This window comes from Marmota monax, unplaced genomic scaffold (assembly GCF_021218885.2).
Source record: "Marmota monax isolate L192 unplaced genomic scaffold, Marmota_monax_Labrador192_F-V1.1 WCK01_AAM20220418_F8-fsc00159, whole genome shotgun sequence".
Lineage (NCBI taxonomy): Eukaryota > Metazoa > Chordata > Mammalia > Rodentia > Sciuridae > Marmota > Marmota monax.
The window spans coordinates 1,078,166-1,104,472 of NW_026694999.1; the positions used below are offsets into that span (position 1 = coordinate 1,078,166).

Genomic DNA, 26,307 nt, shown 5'->3' on the forward strand with positions numbered 1-26,307 from the left:
TGTTTAGCTATGTGCCTGGACAGAATTTAAAGAGGGCATGCAGCTTGCTCTTGAGTGCCACAGCTATGAAGCCATTCTTCTGTTTAACTTTTTGTCTGTTGATATATTTGAAAAGAGCTGCTACGAGCTCAAATAAAAGCAAATCCAGCATTTCCTGATTGGAATATTTCATGTGGAGAACAGGTAGATTGAATGCTAACAGAGAGCTGGGGTACTGGGACTGATGCTCATTGTGTACAGGTCTCTACTTCCAGAAGCACTGCTCTACATAGGAGGTTCCCCCTCAATCAGCATAACCTGGTACCCCATAGTCAATGGGTGGGCTTGGTTATAACCTCGTATGGCTGTGTGTTCTTGTAGCTGAATTAATCAGGAGAAAATTTCCACTTTATCAATCAAATATTCTTGAAGTACAGAAATATACCTTAAAGTCCACAAAAACTAGTATTCCACACATTTCAACTATAAGGGGCCTTGATCCCCAACCTTCTGTGGAAATTCTGATAACCTGGGGAGTTTATTAGCAATGGGAGTCCAGAGTCTTACTCTCAGAACTACCAATAGATGTGGCCATTTGAGAAATACAATGGTTTGAGAATTATGCAGAGAAAAGTCTTCTATTAGTCAAGAAAAAATATGAAGATTTGTATTGCTTTCATAAAAGCATATTTTCAATAAATTTTCTCAAAATCACCTAGTGTACTTGTTTAAATACCATATAACAAATCCTTGACCTTGTATTTCTCAAATGGCCACATCTGTTCCCATGCTTTCCACTGTTGTCTGCATCTATCACAGCACACAGGCTGTTGAAGCGCATCTGTTTGCTTACATGTCTATCAGCCAAGAGGTAAGCCCTTGGAGAAAGGACGGCTTATTCATTTTATAGTTTAGTACGTGGCCCAGAGGAGAAGGAATCAATAAGTGTTTATAAACACGTTACCTGATCCATGCACTTATTCATCCAGAAATATGCATTGGATGAAAGCGTTCTAAAGTAATAGTTTGAAGAAAAGAAATAGTTTGATATTAGTTTCAATAGTGAAATACCAATATCCTAATCTGGCCTTAACTTCTGTTATTTGAGAACAGTTTTGATTTCTCAATCTACTCTTACTTTAAAAAAAAAGGATATGTATTTGACATAAATAAAAATGTGTGTGGATTGGTACAGAATGTACAGACGGCAGCTATAAATCTCTTCAGATTAGTATAAACAGTCATCTGAGATTCTTTGAGATGCTTTATTTTGTTTTCCTTCATAGATAGATAGCAAGTGTGTGCAGAACTGTTGCTATTTGGGGATAAGAAAATCTATCAAACACTATTTGTCATTTCCCAGTAGTTATAGGAAGCTTCAGAATTCTTTGGTGTTTCTTAGGGCAAGAAATAACTCCAAAACGAAGAGCAATCATTCAAGGGCTTGATGGACCTCAAAGTGACAAGCCCAGTAGAGCACCTTCCCCATCATAAGTTCATGATGTTTGTGAAATAAATCTAAAATGCTTATGAAATTGAAGTCATAATTGTTATGAATTGGTACAAAGTAAAACATTCTACATAATTCTTTATTGCAAAGTACCATGAAAACTCTGACTAGGAAAAGTAATCACTAATAAACACTAACCACTATCAAACACTAACCATATAAGAAAATGATGTCCAATAGCTGTTTAGACTAGCCAGATACTTGATTTATTATGGGAATCAAGTATTAACTGAGAGAAAAATTTTAAAAACACACATCTATTCCACTTCCTCTCTTAACAGGGGAAATTCAAATCAGCAGAAAAGAAAAATATAGCTGTTTGCACCTTCTATTTTGCCAAGGATAAAATTATTACCACCTTCTTAATTTTAGAATTGGATTTACTACAGCAAAAACATATGGACTTCATATTTTATTTTTAAAGATACACTTTCACCCTATAACCACAAAATAAAGCCATCTGAAATAAAGATATGTTTTCCATATAATTTTTTAGTAGTACAAAAAATCATGCTATCACCAGTGGAATTTGCAAGTACCTATGCTGAACAATCACCATGGAACTTAATTTTATCACTACTAATCAACTTGAACCAAGAAAAGGTAAAGTTAGTACTTATGATGAATGTCTAGCATTTTCACATTTTTATTATTCTTCTGATGTCATTAAAGGAGTGCATAAAGAAAATGTTAGCATTAAGAAAGTGTATCCTATAAAAGTAGCTAGGATAAAAGGTTTTTAATGTATCTTTAGTGCTCTTTGATTATAGTCACTTTGGGGAAAAAATACAATACATAAAAGGAAATTTGAAAAAGGTTAGTTCCTTGAATACAAAGTGCACCAGTCATACAGTTGAAAAAGAGAATCACAATTCAACAGTTGAAAAACAACTAAAGAGTAAAAGTCCAAGGATTAAATAGATATATATTGATATCTTTTAAACATGTAGACTATTAAGTGCCTTCCTTTGGCCCTCACCACACACCAAAACTTAGTATCCCCATGACATTTTCACTTACTTTTTCAAAAAGCACATGCTACTTGAAATTCCACTTGGATTCAAGGTTACACAGTATTTGTTTGTGTGATTCGAATGGCCTGTAAGTTTCTAATATCTGGCGTACCAGTATTATCTACTGTCAAGCTATGTGTCCAGGTTAGTACTGGACGAAAATGTGCCACACATTTGCCTACATGAGCTCTCAACTCAGTGAACACCCCATTCTCCTTTCCCAAGACCTGTCCTGGCCATCACCTGGATTCCAATAGCCATATTGTTTTAGTCACCCCAAGTAATCTTAAAAACATAAGAAATGTTTGAGAGGGTTTAGGTTTTAATAATACTTGATATAGAGTTCTCAGGAGCTCTGAATTCAAACTGGTTTTCAGATGGGCTGACTCTTTTAGGGTTTTACTATTATTTTATTTAAATATGAAAGAGGAAGGAGCTCAGAAGAAAGATCAAATGAGAACAGTTCAGGATAGATAAATCAGTGATGTTCTACTGATAAGCTCTTGAGTTTTCAGTTGAAAAATGAAGGACCTTAATCAAATCATGATTTATTGCTTTACTAATGCTATTTTATAATCTATTGTTATAGGCAAATTAGCAGTTTAGAGACATAGTATATACACTAGCAGTATATTATAGGTTTCACTAAGAACTACCTGGTAAGTAATTTGAGCTTTATAGAGAATTATTTATATAGGATAAATTTATAGCAATTAATAATAAATTTAGGAACATTTTTCTACTTTTGTTAAATAGTTTCCAGCACAAAATAACCTCTATTACTAAACTTCTCCTCCAGAGTAGTATCATTATTCATTTATTTTCAATTAAAAATGTAAGTATCTGTCAAAGAGGATGAAAAGCAACAAAACAATCAAATTATGTTGAGGCAAATAGTCCCAAACAGCTTTATAATCAAAACTAAATGTGCTTACATTTTTTTTTAATCCAGGATAAATCATGCAGGCACATAATGAGTTCCAAGAATGTATTCCCAAGAAAAAAAACCAGAAGAGCCAAACTTTAAGACAGAGTTTTAGGATAAGATACACTTAAAATTAACAACTATCTGTGATACTAGAGGGTGAAAAAAATGTATATCCTTTAAGGAAACTTGCCTTCCTATTTATATGTCAGCAATTTTAGGCTCAGATTCAAAATTTGTCTACAGCTCCTGATTCCAGAGTATTTGGCAATACACAAGCTTGACAGTTTCCAAGTGCACAGTATCATAATGGTATGTTTTAGCCTAATTTGAACCAAAAAGTTCCTCATGTAAACTTAAATTTCTCTTATTTGCTCACATTTTAGAGAGCAATTATCTGAGCATAAATTAATATGTCCACTTAAAGAAGACATTCAAGTATGATAAAATATAACCTTTCACCAACAATCACAATGTTGAGCATCTCTATCTGATAGAAAATTATTCTTATCCATATCTCACATGATACAGTTTGGAATCAATTTCCTAATAATATGTGGGTTAAAAAAAAGATAGTCAACAGTCATAAACTTGAGAATTTAGGAAAACACCAATCTACTTAAGATATTGGCCAATACTTAATGAAAATAAAATAAAGATCTTTAATTTAGTAAACTAGGCTTTCAATTTAGAGATGAATAAGAATATATTCAAATATGAAAGATAATTATTTGCTCTGACAAGGTAATTTAAATTTTCTGAAAATTAACATTAAAAAATTCAGTAAAAATGTATCAAGCATACTTACCTGGCAGGGGAGATACCTTGATCACGAAGGTGGTTTTCCCAGGGCGAGGCTTCTCCATTGCACTCCAGAGGTGCTGACCCCTGCGATTACCCCAAATGTGGGAAACTCGACTGCATAATTTGTGGTAGTGGGGACTGCGTTCGCCCTCTCCCTGGTTAAAAAAAACAAAATGTATCAAGCAAAACTTCCAATTGGCCACCATGTTGGGGTTAGTGGTAAACCAAAATGAACAAAACAAGGCATCTCTCAAATTTCCTTCATTTAATACATTGCTTTTTAACCTTTGAATCACAACCCTTTCAAGAAACAGTTCACACCTTCTTTGACATCATTAAAATTTAAAAATAAATCATATTTTGTAAGTTTAACACAAATTTACAACACATACAAGAATTTAAAAACATTTTAAAATAAATGCTATTAAACTATAAATTATATGCTATAAAATCTACATGCAACTGAATAATGCAATTATTTGGTAACTTTTGACTATATAACTACTTCTGCTTTTAAGATATAGAACATTTGTGTCATTACCAAAAGTTTTCTGATACTGCTTTACAATGAACATACAATATCCTCTGACCTAGGAAACCTCTAATCTCATTTGTATGATCAGTTTTGCTAGTTCTAGGACATCAGAAAAATGGAATCATAAAATATGGTCACTTTTTATCCTGGCTCCTTTGCTCAGCATAATATTTTTAAAACAACCATGTTGTGTTTCTTATTTTTTTATTGATGAGTAGTATTCTATTACATGGCTATTCAACAATCTTTTATCCATTCATCTGTTGGTGGATCACTGAGCTACTTCTAATTCAGGGATACCATGAACTATGACTCTTATCAATGTCCCTATATAAGTGTTTTTAGTTACTGTTTCTGTTTATAATTTTAATATTTATTTCCCATTGCCCTTTGGGGATTTTTCCACTCCTCTTTTGAGTTATAAAATATTTTTAGCATTTTGTTTTGTCTATAGGCTTCTTAGCTATATCTACTATCTTTTAGCTGTTGTTTGAGAATTAAAAGTATGTGTCATTTCAATTATTGCTCTAAAATTAACAATGCACACTTTAGAGTTAGTATTATGTCTTTTCACAATTCACACTTCAAACTTTTCAGTTCCTGCTTCTTCATTGTCCTTTATAGTAGCACAAATTCCCCACTTCCTGTTTCCTGCTTATACTTCTTACTTCCTGCTTCACACTTCACAGGTATAATGATCTTACAACAGCATAATTCTACTTGATGCCTGTACCTTCTATTCAGCACTGTTCTTTTGCATTTTTATGTGTTTTAAATCGGAATTACAGTGTTATTTTTAATTTAAAGTAAATTATGCAAATAAAAATAGTAGTCTACATTTGCCCATTAATTTGTTATTTTTAGTTCTTTTTAATCCTCCTCATAGACTTAAGTTTTCTAGTTGATATCATTTTCTTTCAATCTAATATACATATTATAAAATGTTTTGTAGTTCAAGTCTGTTGGTCACGAGGTCTATCCATTTTTGTCTGAGAAAGATTTTGTTTTATTCTTATTTTTGAGGATGTTTTCATTAGATATAAAATTTAGAGTGACTCTCTTTTTTAATAAACCATTTTAAACATTCCATTCCTTTGTCTTTTAGTTGATGTTGTTTCTAATGAGAAATCAACAATTTTTATTATCCCAATCCCTTTGTACATACTTTTACTTTTTCTGAGGTTGTTCTCAAGACTTCATCTTTCTGCCAGGTATGGGGGTACATGCCTGTAATTCCAGCAATTTAGGAGGCTGAGGCAAGAAGATTGAAAGTTCTAGGCCAAAGGCCCTAAGAAACTTAGCAAGACCCTGTCTAAAAATAAATAAATAAATAAAAATACCTGGGGATGTAGCTCAGTTGTAAAGAATCCCTTGGTTTGTTCATTCCCTAGTACCAAAGACACACACACACACACACACACACACACACACACACACGTCTTTCTCTGGATTTCCAGCAGTCTGTCATGTTCTTAGTTATGATTATTTTATATCTATCTTGCTTGAGGTTTGCTGAGCTTTCTGCATTTATGTTGGCATTTTTCTCAAAATTGAAAAGTTCTTAGTAGTTAGTTCTTCTAATATGTTTTTCTTTCTTTCCTTTTCTTTTCCTTCCTTCCTTCCTTCCTTCCTTCCTTCCTTCTTTCTTTCTTTCTTTCTTTCTTTCTTTCTTTCTTTCTTTCTTTCTTTCCTTCCTTCTTTCTTTCTTTTTCCATTTTCTTCTCCTCCTCTGGAACTTAATCCAAACATAAGTTACACTACTATATAGTGTCCCATATACCCATAACACTTTGTTTACTGAAGAAAAACTTTTTTTTCCTTCAATTTTTTTTTCTGTTACTGAAATCAAATAGTTTTCTTTGCCTGTCATCAAGTTTCTTAACATATTTTTTCTATCTTGAATCATCTCTTAAGTTCATCTGTTAGTAAAATTTTCATTTCTGTTATTGTACTTTTCCATTCAAGCATTCCCAGTTGATTCAACTTTTGTAGTTACCACTTTTATGCGGAGACGCCCCATCTTCTCACTTGTAAAGTCTACATTTGCCATTTTTTAAGAGTGATTTTTATTGGTTGCTTTAAGGTCTTTCTGAAATTCAACCACTGGGCCATTTCAAAGTTGATTCATAGTGATCACTCTATGCTTGAGTATGGATTAAATTATCCCATTTCCTTAAATGCTTTGTGGTTTTTAAAAATAAAATACTGAACTTTTTGAATAATACATTGTAAAAACTCTGGATTTTAAACATCTTCTTCAGAGAAGTATTCTTTCTTGCTTTAGAAAGTAGTTCAATTTCACATTGATTATGTTAATATTTAAAGATGAGATTTTGCTGTTACTGTGGCTGTGCATGAATCCCAAAGTGGTCCCTTAATCCCTGTAATTTGGCAGAACTCAATCTCCAAACTCTTTTTTTTTTCTTTTTCACATCTTTCTTAGGTCTTGATTTTAGAGTTTGTAAGGGCAGGATGATAGTAGATATTATTGAGACATTTGTCCTTGAATTTAGTGTATGTCTTTGTGTGTTGGGCTGGTACCAGGTTTTTGGTTTTTGGTGGGTTTTTGTTTGTTTGTTTGTTTGTTTGTTTGGTTTTGGTTTTGTTTTTTTGCTGAGTGCTACAAGTATTAAGGAGGTAAATAATGAGATTATTCCAGAATATCACTAGGACTGCTTTTCTCCAGTACTGCCCATTTTATAGTACATCTGTTGCACTATTAATCTCATAATACCTTGAACCCAGTGTGCGTCACGTGGTCTTTCCCTATACATGCATATCCCAAGCCCTACCCATGGGCTGATAGCATTGCTCTGCACAGTCTTTTGGAATCACCTCCCTGCACATCCTTCCTATCTCTCATGCCTTAACCCATAGATTTAAGCATCTTAACCTGCCCTGAGCTCTGAGCTCTGTCTTCTCAGTTGTTCTGAAAACCTTTATTCTTCCTTCCCTCTTATGCTCTTTGTGCCATAGTCAGTAAATTTGCACTCAGGCTGAGAACTAGACAATCATGGAAGCATGATGAGAAATTCCCTCCTGTCACTGTGTAGTCTTACACTGCTGTTGGCCACTGTGAGGAAAACATTTGCTTCCTATGTTTCCCAGTTTTAGAGTTTATTATGGCAGGATGACTCATATGGCACCTGTCACTCCATCAAATACATATTATTTTTATACATTCACATTTAGATACTGCATTTGTATGACCCATATAATATTTTCTTGGTGTATTGATGCTAAATAACTGTTTTAGTCAGCTTTTTCACTGCTGTGACCGAAAGATCTGACCAGAACAATTCTAGAGGAGGAAAATTTATTTGAGGTCTCACAGTTTCAGAGGTCTTAGTCCACAGAGGGCCGGTTCCATTTCTCAGGGCTCAAGGTGAGGCTGAACATCTTGGTAGAGTGTGTGACAGAGGGAAGCAGCTCACATCATGGTGATCAAGAAGCAGAGAGAGGAAACTCTACTTTCCATAGACAAAATATATACCCCCCCTAGTCACGCCCCCAATTAATTACTTCTTCCAGCCACATTCCACCTGCTTCCAGTTACCACTCAATTAATCCCACCAGGGATTAATTAACCAGTTGGGTTCAAACTTTCACAATGCAATTATTTCTCCTCTGAACCTTCTTGCATTGTCTCACACGTGAGCTTTTGGGGGACACCCCATATTCAAACCATAACAATAACTTTATTAAAACAGAATAAAAACTAAAAAAAACCCACCTTTTTAACAGCTTTGCATAGGTTTTCATAAGCAAAATATAACAACCAATATTTATAAAGTCCTGGTTTTAAAAATAGAATAATTTAACAATTTTCGAAAGTCTTTTTCCTTAACATTGGGTTCTTATTAGAGATATCAATTTCTTTCAAGTTTTATTGAAACCTATGTTGAGAAAGAATATAGGGACTATGAATAGGAATCAGATAAAAATTCTTCTTTTGTGGAAATAATAGATAAAGATTTACTTGAAGTACCAGGATACAATATAGGAAAGTGATAAACACTGAGACAATGGATAAAATATTAGGAATATATAGAGAAGTAAAAGAATATTTCAAAATGAAAGGACCCTATAGGGGGAAAAGACACTAACCGGCAGACCCTGAACTAGCCATATTTGTTTGTGGATAAATGAATGAGGAATGGCAATCTCTATCTTCAAAACACAAGGATTTAAAAAACAGCAAGATTGGAAAACTAAGGTTGTTTGCAAGAAACAAGGAGCTCATCAATATACTACAAATTTCTCTGAAGAGCAAGCCGACCAGGAATGCAAGTAATAAAATCTCAGCACTGTGGACTTGTTCCGCGCATTCTGGCTTTGTGAGAGCACTGTTCAATGATAGATCAACAGTGTACCCTTCCTGAAAATATGAGTGAAGCAACCATATTTTTCAAATACATGTTGTTTCTTAGGATGTCTATCTCCATCAATGGCAGGAAGAAAAAAATTAGAACAGAGGTCCATGACTAAGCCTCTGATTTGAGGGTTTATAGAGTTTCAAGTTTAAGACAGTAGGAATTTCTATAATTAATTGCTTCTTTAAGAGCCACATTATTCTTCTCTCTCCACCCCAACCCACACTCTACACACAAAGGGAACAATGGGGAGCTATTATGTACCAGATAAGCAATGTTTGAAAACATTTGAGCCATAGAGTCCTATATAGCTGGGTTGTATGGTAGTTCTATCTTTAGTTTTTTGAGGAATCTCCATACTGCTTCCCAGAGTTGTTGTATTAGTCTGCAATCCCACCAACAACATACAATTGTACCTTTCTATGGGCTAATAAAAAAAATGTAACAATTGAGTTTATGATAACATCCAAATAATAAAATCCTTAACTAAGGAAGTGAAATCCTTACACAATAAGAACTACAAAACACAACTAAAATAAATTAAAGACAATAAGTGGAAAGATAGTTCATGTTCACAGATTGTGCATTGGTCAGTTTTTCATTGCTACAGTGAATTACTTGAAGCTGGGTACTTTATGATTAAAAGGCTTACTTCATTCATTGTTGAGAAGTTTCAAAAACATGGCAACAGCTTTACTTGAGAAGAATTCTTGGTGGATGGTGTCATAATGGTGAGAAAGTACACGAGAAGGAAAAATATAGGACAAGACAGGAAACCAGAACCTTAATAATAATAATTTTACTTCTTCTCTCCCAATATAGAATTTTTCTTTTTATTGACTAATGGCTCTGACTAGAACTTCTAGCACTATTTTGAATCTAAGAGGCAAAAATGACCATCCATGTCTTCTTCCTGGTCTTACAGCAAAATACTTCAGTTTTTCACCATTGATTGATCATGAGGTTAATTGTGGACTTTTCATACATTACCTTTATTATGTTCCTTCCATTTCCTTCTATTCTTGGTTCAACAAATGTTTTTAACATGAAAAGGTGTTGAATTTCATCAAATGCTTTTTCTGCATGTATTTAAATGATCTTGTGATTTTTATCCTTCATTCTGTCAATGTAGTATGAAATTTATTAGTTTAATGTGTTAAACCATTCTTGACTCCCAAAATAAATCCTGGTCACTTGGTTGTGGTTTATAATCTTTTTAAATGTGCTGTTGGATTTGGTTTGTTATTATTTGCTTAAAGACATTTGAATAAATATTCATTTGTTCTGTCAGACCATAGTTTTAAACTATCAGACCATAGTTCCATTTTCTCATTGCTTTATAAAAGTTATTTTAAATTATTTGTCAGGTAATTCACATAGCTCAGTTTCTTTAGGTAAAGTTTTGAAAATTTTTGTTTATTTGATTGGGTCATGTTTTCTGTTCTTTGTGTTTCTTATAACTGTATTGGTATCTGTGCATTTGATGTACCTCCTGGTGTTGGGGCAGGATGAGCACATGAAAGTGTCATGAAGTTTTCCACCAGCTTTAATGAAACTAGTGTTGCACTTTTCTGCAGGAATCTTTTAGCTTGTTCCTGGATTTTTTGCAGAGGCTTAGTCTGTGTGTTATCATTTTCCTCATGGGAAGAAGGGGAATCTGGGGTTTAATATTCAGCAGTCTTATAAACATCCCAAGTAAGTCTCATTTTTATTAGTCAGAATTACTTCAGGCTTATAATTTTATTCACACGAAAACTAGCCTAAGCTAAAATAATTTAATAACTACTTAAATAGTTGAAAATACCTGAAAAGTAATGGCATAGGACACATTTCAAGCAAGGCAAAAATTAAATGAGTTATCCAAAACTCTATCTTTTCTCTGTCATTTGAGGCCAATTCCCTCAATGAACAAAGTTATTTACTAGCTTAGCAGCCTAAATGAAAGTCCAGACAAAACGTTGTGGCAAAGACTTTCTTACCCTGGGTGATATGATTTTCTTGAACCAAAGACAGTTTCCACAAAAATGAAGTGGTGCTTAAGGCCATACTCCTGTGTGCTCAACTGTATGGAGGATATCAAGTTCAACAAGGTAATAAAGTAGATTCCCCTCAGGAAATGGGTTTCTGTTTATATGAAGTGGGAGAAAAGTTTTACATCATGAAACTATTTAGTGCATGATTATTTATAATGGCAAAAACCTTAAGAGGCTCCCAGATACCCAACCATAGGGACTGGTCATATGATAATACAGTCATATGATGAACTATTCTAAAACTTTAAATTTTATGTATGAAAAGTTTTATTAATATAAAATGTTTAAAATGAAAGACTAAATGATGATTCTATAAGATTCTACTCATTTATCAAATTATAACTAAAGGTTGTAAAATGCATAAGGAAACACCTAGAAACATAATAATGCACAGGGTAGATGCATTTGGATAACAAAATCAGGTTTTCCTCTCTTTTTCATATTTTCCTGTTCTTATATAAGCATGGACTTTAGATTTTGAAAATCATCATAATTTTACTTACATTGGAGTCAAAAGTTTCTTTTGTTTATTAGATTTATATTTGTGTGTGGGTCTTGCAATTAGGACATTAGAAGCACGGGAGAAATTATGGATGCATTAGCCACTCAGGAGCAGAGACTTAAATGGACAAATTGTGCTTCAATCCAGTGAATGGAGATTTCATTTATTTTGAAAATGAAAATATTACTTTATCAGGCATTGAGGAACTTGGAACATTTCCAATCCATCACACTGTGATGCCTTTCTTAATTCTCTCTATGAATAATGCAGAGCATATTGGCACCTGGCTTAAGAATCTGAGGTGTGTTCACTGTGAAATAGCCTATAGTCAAGTTTTAGCAGAGCTAGCAAAGGATGCTTTTGTTCATTAACTCAACAGGGTTCACATTTGGCCCAGAACTTCAATAAAACCAAGAAACAAACGAGACTGTGAAATAAAACTGCATGAACACAGAAAAGAGATCTGTTGATTATGTGATTCTTCAAACCATACCTGTTTCTAAGTTAGAACTGATGATTCTCAGGGTGTGAGAAACCTACAATAATTTCTGAAAAGTATGTCCATCTGGATCCTTGCTATAACTGTTCTGACTATTTTAATTAAAAATTTTATGTGGTTTTGTTTACTTATTACAACTAGCAGTTATATCTTGGATTTCATGTTTTACATTTTAACTATGTCATGGCGGCAAACTGGCCTCCCAATTTTCCTCTGTACCCATGTGGCAGGCTGCCTATAATAGGCTGCCCATATCAGGCCATGCATTGCTCAGTACCATTGAAGTATAAAAGAGGCAAATAGAGATCACAACCATGAACTGTTTTGTGGAGTAGAAGACATAACTTTAAAATTTCTGTGTCTTCTAATCACCTGGCTGGGCCATGTGATATATGATGACTGAGTTCAAAGAATTAGATGTAGTCCCTGCTCTTAAGGAACTTAATGAGGTTGCAGAGATGAATATATAAACCACCAGGATGAGGCTAAGAAAAAATTATGAGGACAATAAGAAGAAATTTTGCTAATTAAGCAGAAGGGAAAGGAATTTTAGTCCATATTTGAAGCATGAAAAGTTTAAGAATTTCAGGCTGAGAGATCATTCTTTTGAAGGGGCGGGGGGGAAAGCCATGGGTTTATGAAAGTACATTCAGAGACAAGACCAGTGTCCCTCCAGCCTGCATGTGTGAGGAGGGAAGCAAGTGGTGAGCAGATTACGGAGAGCACAGACGCTGTGCTAAGGGCTGAACACTATTTTCTAAACTAAGGGAGCCACTGGGGCATTGAAGCAGCAGAGTGTGGCATGATGGGCCTGGGCTTTACTAAGATAAAGCTTGTGACAGTCTAGATGATGGATTCAAAGTGAGAGAAACTATAGAAAAAGAGACCAGTCAGGAATGTGTACGAGAAAGGGAAATAACCAAGACAGTGGTAGCAGATCTAAAGAGGGGAAGACAATCCAGAATTAGATGAACAAGTAGCTAAATGTGTGCGGCCTTACGCCTCTGTATCCGTCACTGTATTAAGGAATCCACGCACATTTATTTCATTAAATTTCATAACATCCCTTTGAGGTACATTCTATTCACTAAGCCTGTTTCACAGATGAAGGAATTGAAGATTAGAGAAGTTTAAGTTGCTGGAGTCCTCGTTAGTAATTATAGAGCTGGGACAGAACCCAGGTCTAACTAATTCCAGTGCATAAGAAATCCCTAAGATAAACAGTCTTCAACCTGCCCAGATGACCATGGAAAATGAGGCAACTAAAGATGACCCTGTTGTTTCTAGTCTGAGTGACAGGAAGAGTGATGAGCTGATCCGTGAAGGTAAGGACTACAGGAAGAAAAGCAGGTAAGCAGGTTCCAGAAGAGAGAGCAGGATAGGGGAGAGAAAAAAGAAAAAGATTTACTCTGAATATGGAAAATATATGTATGTTCTATGTCCAGTAGGAAGCTGGGAGTTCAGTTTGGGACTAAAAATGTAGCACACTCAATTACTCTCAGGGAGATTGTTGCAGAAATCACGAAGAAGAGCCCCCTACCCAGGCAGACAGTGGATGGGTAGAAGACAACGGAGATGGGGGAAGACACCTAAGGATGACCCTGAACAGGAGAAGGAGAAGGAACATGAAGACACATGACCAAAGAACCTGGAGAATGCAGGGTTAAGGAAGCTAAGGCAGAAGAGAGCTTTGAAAAAGAAATGTTGGGGGAAATGAAAAGACCATTTCAACAAGCAAAGTTTCAAATATCAAAGAGAAATCATATTGGAAAAGAACTGAGAAACGTTTGTTGGATTTGGCTTTCAGGAGACTGTTGCTGACCTTTAAGAAAGATGGTTCAGGAAAAGAAAGGGGTTTTGAAACCAGATCACTATGCTGTTCGGCATAAAGGGCAGGTGAGGAAGAAGAGTACATTTCTCTGACAAAATTGATTCTTTCCTGGCCAATGTGTTCATCTCTTCCCAAATACCACAATAGACATTTTCTAGTGGCCACAAACACACTTTCACAACAACGGTCAACATTCACATTCTCCTAAGATAAAAGATTTCTGACTCCTTTAAGTCTCTATTACATCTAAGAGAACTTCTCAATCACAGAGTAAAAAGAGTGAGATTTCTCTTCACTGTGGTTGTATTTCCTTGTGTTTCTTTATTCAATCAGTGTAATCCACTTGTAGCTGATGTCTGCCTATTTGCTAACTCACACACAATCTTAGTAAGTCTTTTCTAGGTGGTAAATTTGGAAAGATAAGCTGGACATGCTCATCTTGGTTAATTTCCATTTATTTCTTTGGGAACCAGCCTCTTGGCAGAAAGAATGCAATCATACCTGTCCAGGCAGGCATCTCATCATTTGGGGGGATTCTGTCCTTTGGGGGGATAACTTTAAAGATACCAAGATTTGATGTGTTTGTTGGAAACATTGAGAAATAATATGTGAGTAGAAAAACTGGAGAGAAAAATATCAAACACATAGAGAATCTTTAGGACTATGTCATGTGTTTTTGTAGCAAGATATGTTGAGGTCTATAATGGCGTATATCCAATCAGCTCTTAACTGATGTGGCAGAAGCTAGCATCTTTAAGACTCAGGGCATGTGATATTCTAATGTGGCTGTACCAATGCAAATTATGATATATGGCTCTATGGGAAAGCAAATTTATCGTGGAGGTAAGTCTAGAAGGATCTCAACAAAGATGCTGGACACTGTGAAAGCCTTCCATGGGCTCAGGCAGATCAGAGATTGTTGCTTCTTGACTTAGAAACACACTTGCATAGGAAATGTGGACAGTGAAACCCGTCACAGGTGCCAGTGGCTGCAGAGATCTTAATGCTTAAGAGCAGCTGAGACAAGGATTCAATTTTAGAGAGAACCTGGAGTTTCTCTGTAAATCTGTAGACCTTGGTATAATTGCTTTTAAACTGTGGGGAAGCTATGTTTCATGTGTGCCATGGAGTGCTTCTGACATTCTGTCTTTAAATTGTTCACACCAAGCTTTGGTAGGCAACAAAAGATCAATAATTAGCTGCCTCAAACTATTCTATTCAGAGCCAAGGAAAGTAGTAGCCTTTATAAGCTTGTCCTTGGGCTTAAGTATAAACTATATGAAGAAATACTTGATGAGTTTCAAGGTGATGTTATTATTACAGGGGGATTTTGATGGTTTCCTATATTATGAGGAAACCTGAGTTTATATAATCCACAAGTGGAGGAGAGACAGTGAGGAGCATATGGAAGAGACCCTGGCCTCATGGTAGCCCTGGGGGACACAGGCTGCAGAAGCTTCTGCACCAGTTCTGTCTCAGGAATGTGTTGTAAATGCTTTTTTTTGGTTGAAATAAATATGAAGGCAAGATGAAAGCCATAAGTAAAAAAAACAGACTTCTTAGACCTAAACAATTCTATGACATGGTATTAGCCACGATGGCACAGGTTTAAAATGTCTTTCTGCAAAATAACTACATAACTTTATACATGGTAAATAGATGATCAAATAGCTCATTGTCTACATAGCACTAAAGTGTCAAGAACCCAGAACTCACAGAACAAATGGAAATTAAAAAGCTATGCATGGGAAGCTTCTGCTCCCAGAGATGGTAGGTGGATTATATTAATCCTTTTGCTGAAGATTTCCCTCTATTAAATTTAAGTAAACAAATTCTGATTAATTTGGGCTAAGCTGTGGCATCCCGGTAAAAGTGAAAAATTAAGAAACTTTCTCCCATCGTCCTTTTTGGAAGCCAGTCTCCAAGATGCCCCACAGTGATCCGTGTCTTGGTATTTGCATCCTTGTGTAATAATACTCTTCACTGCAAATGTTACTGGACCCAGTGACTCATTCACAATAAATGGAATATGACAGAGCAATGGTGTGTGACTCAGAAATTAGGACATAGAGACAACGTGATGTCACTCTCAGAGCACCACCCTCAGGGAAGTTATTTGCTGGGTCATGAGGACACACATGTAGCCTGTAGAAAAATCTTTGGCCAACAGCAATAGATAGATAGATAGATAGATAGATAGATAGATAGATAGATAGATAATAAAATAGACAGCCTACTACATGAATAAAGTTTGGAAATGAATCTTCCAGGCTTTAGGTCGATACAGCCCTGGAGGCACTGGACTGCACCATAGGAGAGACCCTGAGCCAGACGGAACTAACCAGAAAAAAAGTGTTCCCAGATGCCCAAAACAGAAACTGTGAGATAATGCATGTTTGTTGTTTTAAGCTGCCAAAATTTGGGTTGATCCATCTCACAGCCATAGATAACTAACATTTCTTCTTTCACTTAGAAATAACTGAGACTTTATTATAAGTTTAGCTGATGTTAAATAATGAACTCAAAAATATTCACCTGGAAATACTTGTTAAAATCTGTTTCCAGTTTTCTTAAAAAGTTAGTATATGTGGGGGACAGTGTGGTTATAATCTTGTGTGCCCTGTTACCTTTTTGAATTCTGAAAGGAAAGACATAACCCCTCTGTGTTACAATAATAGTTTGAGGTACCAGAGAAACACTACCTATTCTCATGAATCCAAATAATTAAAAAAAAAAAAAAAAAAAAAAAACTTCTCACATAGATTGAGTATAACAAAAAAGGAGAGTTTCCTTTCATTTCTAACATTGCATACATATTGTCGAAAATATTAGATTTTAAACATTAATTCTTTTGAAGCTCAATAGATATAGCTTTTAATTTTTCCCTGTGAATTTGAAAGCAAAAGAGGGCTTCTATTGAAGTTTTCTGGCGTTTATTATTGTAGCATTTATATATGTTATTAGATTTCTTAATAATAGCATTAAATTTCCTTACAGAACTAGTGATATGTTGCACTGAAAAATAAAGTGGAGAAAGAAAGAAAAATAATAACAAAATTGGACATATTTGGGGAAGGGGGAGAGAACAGAGAGGACATTTTCAACCTCAAACAGAATAGCTATGCAGTAGATTTAAGGAATGGGCCCTTATTTTAGAGCTTTCTCGGGGTAGAATGTATCTTTCCCATGACTGGTCCCAAGAGGATGCTTAAAGGGGCAGTGATTCTTCTTTGAGACACTGGTAAAGAATTGTCTTGGAAACTGGTGCCCAGATCATTCTAGGCTGCTGATTTCCCGGTGAGGGAAACCTAAGGTCAGTTTTAGAAGCTCAGCCCAGTGAGGTAGGAGAAATGAGAGGAATGCTGGGATTTTTGAAAATGGTATTATTACTGCAAGAACTACCCTTTCTCTGCCCCTCAACTCTGCTCTCAGCAGGTGTAGTGATTTATCTGATGAACAAATTTCAAAAGAAAGAATTTGGTACCATTTTTCCTCTTGAGAACTCTTAGCCTCCAGTACAGATTTTCACTCTTGCTCCTGGGAGCAGGCTCTTCCCAACACCAGTGGCCCATAATATCTTGACTGGGTAGGTGGTCTTCACTAATGCTGTGGTTTGTTTCCCAAGAGTATTTGGCCCTTAAACTTAGTTTTTATCAGTTAAAACAAAATGAAAAAAAGAAAGAAAGAAAAAAAAAGACTTTGATTTTTCATATACTTTACTTTCCATCTCATTTCTCAATTTGTTTTGAGCCCCCCACTCCCAAAAAGTATGGTGTTTTATTTCCTCAGGAAAACTCACATGTGTATCAAAATTCAAGTAACCAAAAGGATTTAGCTGCAAATGTTTAAAGGTAGTGATACAAAATTTGTTTTTAATTCTATATTTTTATCATGATCAAGGTGATAAGTGATTCCAGTGTTAACAGGACACCTCTCCAAATATACATTTTCCTTGTTGATGTCGTAACAAATAACATGGGAAGAGATAGAATTTAAGAAAGTGTCTTTCCCATGCTCAAAAAAATTGAGCTTTGGAGTCAGGCAAATATAGCTTCTAATCCCAGGTTTGGCAAATCATTCAACCTCACTGAAGCCTATTTCTTCAATTGCTTCTTCATTTTATCTACATAATGAGGAGTGGCAGCTACTCTGAAGGGTTAGTGTGTGGATAGATGAGGTAACAAATGCAATGTCAAGTTCAGTGCCTAACATCAGCGGACGCCCAATTCATACGGAGCTATTTCTATAAGATCCTAAAGTCTATTTTATCTTACTGTATAATAATTCATTAGGTGCCAATTCTCACACCACTTTTTTTTACCCAGAGGATTTTTACATTATAAATTTCTTGAAGCTATCATTTCCTTAAGATATTTTTACTCTCATGAACAATTTTTTCCATTTAGCTTACAATTAGTGGGTATGTTACTCTAGGCAAATGTCAGGTCATCCTCTCTCCATCTACTTTAAATTCATAAAGTGCCATTTTAAGCTCATTCAAACATTTTGTCAGCTTTCACCACTTAATTTGTATGGATTTTGAATCTAGGAGCAAAACAAGGTCAAGGAATAAAAAGTCCCCGTGGATATTGCTATAAAAAATATTTCAATACTTTTAATATTAGATTTGCTTGTAGAATTTCCATGGTACAATTTAATAAATTCTGGATTTGTTGCCTTAGAAGAAAGTTTCCTATATCAGTCCTTAAGGAATTTTATTTAGATATTCTTTCTTGGTTCAATTATCCTATTAGCTGGACTGTCCTCCATTGAGAGATCTGATTTTGAAAGCAAAACTTTAATAACTTTAAGTGTTTAAATGGATCTAACTCTTTCCCAGCATTTAGATATACTGCTGCCAAGCTATAAAGTAATCCTTACTCCATATCTTGTGCCCAAGGGAATTCCTGTGAGCTCAACTTTTCACACTGGTTCACAGTTACTTTGTAAGAAACTATACTTGGGTTCCCAGGTTTGTACTATCTGATGTTAGAGACTCAAATTTTTAGATATTTCCTAGCTTCCAGGCTAGTCTCCTTCCCTTAGATCTTCATCTCCTTTGTTCTGGGCCCTGAGTCTTCAGGCAACATAAATAACTCCCAAGACTAGTTCTTTTTACTTAGTTCCCCAGGACCAAAGTCCATATAGACAAATTGTTACTTGTAAAAACCACACAATCAGTTTAATGAAAGAAAATTGTATTTATATCAATAATGTTAGTATAATACCATTCAAAAATGACGTACAATATGAAACTTATTTGTGTTTGCATCTTTTTAAATTCAAAAGCCATTGTTATATGGAATATTGTTATATGGAATGTAACAATATATGGAATATAACAATAACTTTAAAATTCAGGAAATGAATATTCCTGCTTCAAAGAAGGGAAATCAAACAAAACATTTCCTCATTAAACCTTGAACAGAATACATAAAAGGAAGTACACCTATGTATGATCATCTTAATCCATTGAGCTCTTTGATTCACTTTATCACAGAACAGATTTTATGTTTCTCTAGCAAAAGAAGTAAATTCCTTTCAAACTCTAAAAACAAGTGATAATATTACTCATTGGTAAGAACTACCTTTGCAAGAACAAGGCTATGTCAAATGTTTAAGGGAAGATTAAAAACAAGATTAAAAGAAAAAAAGGAGTGACGAATACTGGTGTGTTATTCAGCTATCCATTACTGTGACAAAACACCTGAGAAAAGAAACTTAAAAATGAAGAAATATTTGTTTTGAATTGTGGCTTCAGATGTTTCAATCCACAGAGACTTAGCCCTGTCCCTTTAGGTCTTTGACAAGGCAGAACATGGTGGGTGATGACAGAGGTACTCACTTCATGGAAGCCTGGAAGCAAAGAGAAAAAGAAAAGGAGAGAGACTGAGGACAAGATACAGTTCCCAAAGACCTGCTCCCTTCAACTAGGAACCACCTCCTAGAATTTCCACCACCTTCTAATAGTCCATTCAACTATGAATCCATCAATGGATTAATCTGTCAATGAGGTTAAAACCCTCATGATCAAATCACTTCCCAAAAGCCCCACCCCTGAACATTGCTTCATTGAGTACCAAACCTTGAATGCATGAACTCTTGGGAGACATTCAAAATACAAACCTTAACAAGTGGCACTTTAGTTTTAATTTCATTTAAAAGGTCAAATCAGATACAGTCACTCTCATGCTTATTGCAGCACTATGCCCAATAATCAAGAGATGGACAAACCTAAATGCCCATCAATTGATGAATAGATGAAGAAAAAAAAAGTATATACACACAATGGAATACTCTTCTGTCATATAAAAGGATAAATCTTGTCATTTTTGACAATGTGGTGAGGACTGAATATCAATCACTATGTTATGTGAAATAAGCCAGATATAGAAAGACGTGTACCACATTATTTCACTCTTTTGTGAAATATAAAAAAGTTGATCTCATTCAAATAAGGAGTAGAATAGTGGTTACCAGAGGTTGGGGAGTATTCAGGAGAGAGAGGGATGGGAAAATAATGATCAATGAATAATAAGCTACAGTTAGGGAGGAGTAAAAAGTGAGGTGTACTATTGCATAGTAGGGGGAATATAGCTAGAGATTGTATATATGTATCTCAGAAAGCTAAAGGGAGGGTTTTGAATGTTTTAGCCACAAGAAAGTGGTGAATATTTGAAGAGGTAGAGATGTTTAATCTGATTGCATGATGTAGAAATTTACTGAAATTCCACATGTGCATCATCAATATGGAAAAATTTTGTGTTTTATGTGTCAGTTAATAAGAATTTTAATTAAAAACAATTTTTAATTAAAAAAGAGATATAGTCAAGAATACTAATATCAAGGATATGCCAATCTTCCAAGTTCTATTTTTTTTTCAGATACATTTAGTGATCAAACAGGAATAGTGTATGGTTTGTGGAGCAAGGGCGAGAAAGAGAAAGAATCCTGGGTCCAGTCTTACCTTTCCACTTACTAACTGACCACAAGTGGACAGCAACTTCTCAGTTTTTCCCAATACTGAGTCCTTTCTGCCTCATTTGGGTTACCGGAAAATTAAATGAGAAAATATGTACCGTCACTAGCAAAGTAGCTGCTCAATAAGCATTAGCTCATCCTCAGAGAAAGGAAATGCATATCCCTGTGGTCAGAGTTTCTAATGTGGACACCCAATGAGAGGTTTTATAAATTGTCTAGTTTGGTCCATGTGTTGGCTATTTTAAAACAGATTTTTTTCTCAGTTTAATTTCCATTCAATATAGCTATTCTACAAGCTCAACCATGTATATTGAATTCTTCCTCACATTTCATTTACCATTACATTCTTTGGGCTACACAGAAGGTTTTTAATCTCAGACAGATTTTCATGCCTCCAATCATCTTAAAATATTAGCCGAGATCAGTATTAAAGAAACTAATGTAGTAACACTAACATAACATGCTTCAGATCCAGGCTTTCATACCACACAGCATGAGGAAAGTTTTTTGGATCAGACCATTTTCAACCTAAGGTAAATTTAGAAGCATATTGATTTATTTGGAGCTTTTTGAACAGCTTTCCTGGTAACAAATTCAACCTGTGCTCACATTTAAAGTTAATCAGAGGCACTATCATTTTTTGCACTAGTACTTTTAAAAATTATTTTTTACTATTTTCACTTCAAGATCTAGAGTCCTTTAGGATTAGGATTTGGGGGGTTTTTTTGCTTTTATTTTTTATTTCATCCAACTATTCTTTCCGCCTGTGTACTTGACATCTTGTTGTAATTTTAGTATTTCCCTCGTCTTTATTCAGGATCATTTAACTTCGTAAAAGAATTCTTTTTTTATGTACTTTCATTTTAATGGTTAAATACTGAAAACCCAGCACCCTTGTCACTCCCCATAGATTCATACACTTGTTTTTTCCTTCATTTCCAAGAAAATATGAGTTCCTTTGTGAAATTTTGTCCTTGTCATTCTAATCTTTTACCACGGTAGAAATGGATCCTTTCTTTTTCGATTTTCTCCAATGCTCTTCTTCAATCTCCCAGTGGAAAATAATTGCCATCACTGTATATTTTTTAGTACTTTATTTAAATGTCTAATTGTGCTTCTAATACCATCTGACCTGGAATTACAGTTGATTGGATTCAACTTTGTTTGCTCATCTGATTGTAATCCCCTGAGGCTTGTGGGCATTCCTAGAATTGTTTCATTTCTCATACCTCCTATAACATAGTTCAAACATAGTAAGCACTAATTTAATGTTAATTGAAATGAATACTAGTGATTCAGATACTTACATTTCTTGGCAGCATATCATGTGCCAGTCACTGTGCCACAATGGTACTGTTATATGGCTAGTGCCCTATCAGTGCAGGTATAGAAATAAACAGCAATTATTGAACTTCTACTCTGTGCCCATTCTTTCCTAAAATTTCATTGCAAATTTGTAATTACATTTAACTAATTAAAATACATGATATCAAGGGCTATGCAACCTAATTTGCTTCTACCATAAACATTCCCCCTATCTCCTGATCTCCTTTGTGGCTAGGATTGGTGATAATGCACAGTTCTAGAAAACAGAAGTTGATACATGCAAAGGAGAAATTGGCAAACATTTTCTAATCAAAGGGGCAGGCCTCGATGACACCATTCCCTTTAACACATCAGCAGCCTAGAACAAAGATCCAATACCTGGAGTTGTGGCAGATGTCTTGCAGTGGGAAGGAAAGGAGACAGACCCTTAGGCCAGCCTGCACAGTTTTCACGGGAGTACTAAACATTGCTCATGGTTCCTGGTTTCCAGTTTTGTTAGAAAACTGAACTCTTAAATATTTATGCTGCTCTTTCTTGAATTATGTCCCTCTTACCCAGAAGGAATCCTATCTTCTTTTATAAACAAAAGAGAAAGTGACTCGGAGAAGCTTAGGTGCCCAAGGTCATGTGTTGGTTTTGCAGCATGGTGGCAAAGCTTAATCACAAATGCAGTTTGACTTTTATACAAACCTCTATTTACAGTGTTCTAAAATGGTAACTTTGACAACATGAACACTATGTTGTCAAAGTTACCAGGTGTAATATTTTGTAGGAAATGGGCCTCAAAGTCACTGTTATTACTCAATCTTAACTTTGAATCATTTACTTGTGATATTTTTAGGTTTTATTTCTTGATATATTTTTTTAATATGGTGGGTAAACAAGGGGCATTAGAAATGAATGGGTTTCACTGTATATATTGTTAATCCTAGTTAAAATAAAGGCAGGGTGGTGACCCAACCCACTAGTGGAAAATCATGATGTTTGTTCTGGAACTGTCTCTTTCCTTTAACCAATGTCTTTAAATAAATAAATGATGGACATACCGTCTATAGGTAAGGCCCAACTATACAAAAATACACTAGTTTATCTAAAGCCAAAATGTTGTGTTTTTTTCCCTCTTGAAAATATTGTCCCAAGTCCAGTCCTCTGAAAAACAATTAGCTGGTAAGTTTAAGGCTTTGCGTTCATAATTTGGACTGTATCCTGTCATTGATATTTATTTTAATCTTCTATTGATTTCTGTGGGAATTCTTCATGTAAAATGAAGGCAGGATATAGCCCTAAAGGAATTTCTGCAAAAAAAGGTTTCCCACTTTCATCTCTTTGTGTTTGATTTTTATTACGTTTAGGTCATGACGCTGTACATCTAAAAATAGCTCTACAGGCTACAGCTATGATAAAGTCTTCTATTTTTGCATTCAGACTCAAAGGTCAATGAGAATGCTAAAGTCTCACAGGGAAGAGCTACATTAGAAATGATTTTTTTTAACCCCATGTTTTGGTCCCTTTTCCAAAGAAAGGAAGAACATTTGGATTATTGCAAAATGTCATTTTTACTTTATATACTCCCAAATGCCTACCATTAGATTCATTTAAAAACATTCCAAATGAACAATGAATAAAACATTAGGTATAATATAATACAGCCATTTAAAGTTATTATAATGAAAAATGTGGAATTATGGACCTTGGATGTTTTCTGGGATGGTTTTAAGTTTGTTAAAAGGCAAGGTATAAAAATGTATATGCAAATATTTTTCTACTGGGGAAGAAATAAACCTCTCCATTGTTACAAATGGCAGATCTTTCCTATCACTGTATGTAACTAACTGAATTTGTTGGTGAAAATTATGTGGTAGAAGACGAGCTCAATCTTTCAGATCTCTTTTTTAATGGTTTTATTAGTGCATCATACTCACACATAGTAGGAGAGTTCATTTTGAAATATTCATATATGCACGAAATATAATTTGCTCCATTTCAATCCCTAGTACTTCTCTTTTCCCTCCCTCCTCCCTCCCCATTTCCCTTCTACTCTACCTGTCTTCCTTCTATTTATTATAATTTTTAATTGAAGCCTTATAGATATACATGAAGGTGGAATTCACTGTGGTATATGCATATATGTGCATAGCATCATTTGTTCAACTTTATTCCACAGTTTCTCCCTTTTCTCATCCCTTTTCCCTCCTCCCCTTCCTCTACTCTACTGATCTCCCTTCTGTTTTCATGGGATCTCCCCTCCACCTTTGCTCCCTTTTTTTCACTCTAACTTTTGCATATGAGAAAGGAAAAAAAAAAAAAACTTTTGACTTTCTGCATCTGGCTAACCTCACTTAGCATGATGTTCTCCAGGTCCATTCATTTACCAGCGAAAGTCATAATTTCATTTTATTTTATGGCTGAGTAAAACTCCATTGTGTATATATACCACATTTTCATTATCCATTCACCAGTTGACAGGTATCTGGGCTGGTTCTATGTCTTGGCTGTTGTGAATTGTGCTGCTATAAATATGAACATGCCTTTATCACTATAGTATGCTGATTTTAGTACTTTTGAATAAATACCAAGGAGTGGGATAGTTAGGTCATATGGTGTTTCCATTCTTAGTCTTTTGAAGAATATCCATACTGCTTTGCAAATTGTACTAATTTGCAGCCCCTCCAACAATATATGAAGGTATCTTTTCCCCCACATCCTTGCTGACATTTATTGTTACTTGTATTCTTGATGATTGCCGTTGTGACTGGAGTGAGATGAAATCTCAGTGTAGTCTTGATTTGAGTTTCCCTGGTTTCCAAGGATGTTGAATATTTTTTCATAGATTTGTTTGTCATCTGTATTTTTTCTTTTGAGAAATATCTGTTTATAGCTTTTTTGACCATTTAGTGATTGGGCTCTTTGGTGGCGTTTTTTGCGCGCGCGTGCGCATGTGTGTGTGTGTGAGTATGTGTGTTAAGTTTTTGTTTTAAATTCTCAATATATTCTGGATATACTCCCCTTTCAGAGCAGTAGCTGGTAAAGATTTGCTCCCATTCTTTAGGCTCTCTTTTCATGCTTCTAATCATTTCCTTAACTGTGCAGAAGGTTTTAAATTTTGTTTATCACACTTACTGATTCTTGGTTTCATCTGTTGAACTTTAAGGGTCTTGTTAATGAAGTCAGTGCCTGCTCCAATATGTTGGAGTGTTGAACCTCTTTTATTCTAGCAGTTGTAATGTTCTGGTCTAATTCCTGGCTCTTTGATCCACTTTGATTTGACTTTTGTGTAGGGTGAAAAGTCGGGATCTAGCTTCATTCTCCTACGTATAAATATCCAGTTTTCCCAGAACCATTTGTTAAATTTCCTCCAATGTTTGTTTTTGGCACAATAATCAAGGATAAGATGGTTGCATCTGTGTGGGATTTTGTTGTTGTTGTTGTTTATTTGTTTGTTTCCTCTATTCTAGTTCATTGACTTCCATGTCTGTTTTGGTGCTGATACCATTCTGTTTTTGTTACGATAGCTCTGTAGTATAATTTAAGATCAGGTATTGTGATGCTTCCAGCATCATTCTTTTTTCTCAGTATTCTCAGATCCTTTTTGATAACAGATTCAATTTGAGGAGCTTGGTTAGCTGACAGCTTCTGAGCTAAGGTCATGTTCTTTTCAGAGTGATCTCAGCTGAGCACTGATCAAAACTGAGATTCAAAGGCTTCACTGATTATTCATATTTTAATCAGCATTGTGTTGCTGGAAATGAAAGACCTGACAGGTACAACCTAGAGGAGGAAATGTTTATGTTGGCTCAAGGTTCCAGAAGTTCAGTCCATGGTCAGCCATTGCTCTGGAAATCATAGTGAGAGGGCATGGAATAGGAAAGCAGCTCAGGACATGACAGTGAAGAAGCACAGATAGAGAGCTCCACTTTTCAGGAACAAAATATAAATCTCAAATGCAAGCCTTCAGTAACATATTTCCTCCAGCCACACCCTACCTGCCTATAGTTA

At 35.1% G+C, this 26,307-nt stretch overlaps 1 non-coding gene and 1 pseudogene across 1 annotated transcript; both read left to right on the forward strand.

Moving 5' to 3' along the window:
• The first annotated feature begins 4,227 nt into the window (after window positions 1–4,227).
• On the forward strand, window positions 4,228–4,389 carry LOC124081342 (U1 spliceosomal RNA). Its single transcript, XR_006848019.1, has one exon. It is a non-coding gene; the product is annotated as a U1 spliceosomal RNA (small nuclear RNA).
• A 9,030-nt stretch (window positions 4,390–13,419) lies between these two features.
• LOC124081336 (FGFR1 oncogene partner 2-like) overlaps window positions 13,420–26,307 on the forward strand; it is a 65,562-nt pseudogene continuing 52,674 nt past the window's right edge.